The sequence below is a fragment of the Leopardus geoffroyi genome, chromosome B3 (assembly GCF_018350155.1).
Source record: "Leopardus geoffroyi isolate Oge1 chromosome B3, O.geoffroyi_Oge1_pat1.0, whole genome shotgun sequence".
Taxonomy (NCBI): Eukaryota; Metazoa; Chordata; class Mammalia; order Carnivora; family Felidae; genus Leopardus; species Leopardus geoffroyi.
Window position 1 is genome coordinate 76,480,315 of NC_059337.1, and position 2,781 is coordinate 76,483,095.

Sequence of the window (2,781 nt, forward strand, 5' to 3'; positions counted from 1 at the left end):
CCAAAATAATCTACAGGCAAACTCATGAAACTAACAGAGTTTAAGAGAGTTTAACAAGGTAACTGAAGATGAGTATTAACATTAAATTGCATTTTCTAGGTACCAACAAACAACAACAAAAAATCTCATACTATTCAAGAATTCATTCACAAGTCTTATTGTCAGTAAGAACTTCTCTCACTACCGTATTTAAAATTTAGCCCACTATCAAAACCACTATCACTAACTGTTAAGCTTCCCTGTGTTTATTTTTCCCTATAGCAGTTTTTACTAGTTTACCCATTTGTCTGTTGTCCATCCAGCACAGAATATAAAGTATATAAAGAAATAATTTTTTTAACTTACTTTCTTAATTTTCTTTTTAACTGCTCTGTCTTATATACCTAGAACAGTACCTGACACATAGTAGGGACTCAATAAGAATTTGTTGAATAAAACAATATACATGCAAATGTGCAAAATACATTATAATATCATGAAAATATAAAGTACCAATGAGTCTATGCAACAAGAGATGCCAATGGTGAGGTATACCAAGTTTATAGATAGAAGGTCTCAATATTGATGTCTTTCAATATTAATCCCCAAATGGATCTCATAGATGAGAACAATTTTAACAAAGTTCAAACATAATTTCAAGGAATTTGTTATTCTAATTTTACAAAGAACAAAGGCACATGAAACCTTTTAACAAGAAAAGAGACAGAGGAGGTGAGGAAAGGTAGCGGAGAAGAAGAGTCGAAGGGGCTTGCCTTTTTAGATATCAACACTTAAAGTAAACAATGCCTTACTATAAGTACAGAAAAGAAAGGCTAATAGGTCAGAGTCAAAACCAGCCCATCATATCTGTGAAAATTTAAAGTATAATAAATGCAATATTAGCAAATATTAATTAACAAATGGGATATAGAAAAAATGTAGAAAAGAGGGACTATTCAAGTACTGGAGCACTGTTTTTCCTAATTAAAAAATAAATAAATAAAATTGTATTTTTCTGTTTTCATTACACACAAAAATTAACTCTAGAAGAATTACAGACATACAGTGAATGGCAATTTTTAACACACTTAGAATGTTATCTAGGAAAATACATTTGAGAAATATAATATATAAAGATAAGGGGTAGAATTTCTTGAGACACACAAAAAAAGACTTAACCATATAAAGCTTGATAAATATAATTATGCTAAATTCAACAATCTGTGTTTACCAAAAAACACCATAAATAGAGTGATCATTCAAGGCACAAATTAGGAGAATAAAATTAATAACCTAATCAATGAAGAACTACAAATCAACAAGGAAAGATAATCTGACAGAAACAAAAAACACAAAAGGATTAGTGGCCACATTAATTGGAAACAGTAATGGTAATCAAACAAAAAGACGTTCAACCTTAGTCATTACAGCAATTTAAATTAAAATGAAAAACATAAAATATTACACCCAGTAAATAGACAAAATGAATAAATCTGATAATAGCAAGTGCTGATAAGGCTAGGGAGCACTGTGAATCCTTATAAACTACCAGGAAATGTCTAAATTGGTTTAACAATTTTGGACAACAGTTTAGTCTTATCTTGTAAATTTGATCATGTGCATACTTCATTCAGTACCTGTAAGTTCCGCTTGTAAGTATATGACCTATATATGACATGCACCTATAGATGTGTAAAAACCGTTCATAGCCTTATTGTTAGTAACAACCTAGATTCCATGGACCAGAGAGAGATAAATAAACTGTGGTGTATTTAGCTAATAAAATATCAAAAATCAGTCAAAAGAACAGATATAGTTATGAATGATAATATGGGTAAATATTAGTAATAAGCAAAAGAAAACAAGCTCCAGAAGACTGCATACTTCTTTACACAATATATTCGTCAGCAACAACTTACACATGTGGGAAAGCTTTTTAAAATAAAAAGCAAACTGTCCTCAGCTGCCTGTGAGATGCTAGGTCCTTCCGCAGAAGGGAAGGCCGCATAGGGGTGAGGCCCTCTCTTCATCCGGGACTAGCATGGCGCCCAGTAGTCCTGGGCCCTCAGCCCTCTCCAGCACAATGGGACCTGCCTTCAAGCTCATCTGCATCTACTCTGCTCTCATCTTGTACAATGATGAGGTAATGGTGACGGAGAAGATCAGTGCCCTCGTTAAAGCAGCAGGTGTAAAAGTTGAACCTTTCTGGCCTCCCTTATTTGCAAAGGCCCTGACCAACATCGTCAACATCTGGAGCCTTATCTGCAAAGGTCGGAGCTGGCGGCCCCACCTCAGCAGCTGGAGGCCCAGCTAAGGAGAAGAGAGTGGAAGGAAAGAAAGAAAAATCAGAAGAGTCTGATGATGACATGGGCTTTGAGCTTTTTGACTAAACCCCTTCTGTGACCTGTTCAATTAAAAGCTGAACTCTTAAAAAAAATTAAAAAATAATAAAAAGTAAAGAAACAGTAAACATAAAAAGTAGTAGTTGACCTCGAAGAGGGGAAAATGGAGCAGAATACATAAGGTCTGGAATATAAAATAGGGAAAAACACACAGACGATTCAATGATATTAGAGATATTCAGATCTTAAATAGGGTGATGAATTACTGTCATACAATTTGATACTATTATTATAAAATTCTATAAATCATCGAATATTACATAATAAAAAGAAAAGCTGCATAAACAAAACCCCATTAAACTAAAGAAAAATACATAATATTTTTCCAGTAATGCCAATAGTTGGAAAATTAAATAAATTTCCTTGTTAACATTTTTCTAAAAGACACCAAATTTCAAGT

General features: G+C 33.1%; 1 pseudogene; it reads left to right on the forward strand.

Annotated features, from left to right (window-relative positions):
• Positions 1-2,020: 2,020 nt before the first annotated feature.
• LOC123583706 lies at positions 2,021-2,433 on the forward strand (annotated as a pseudogene).
• The last annotated feature ends 348 nt before the right edge of the window (positions 2,434-2,781 follow it).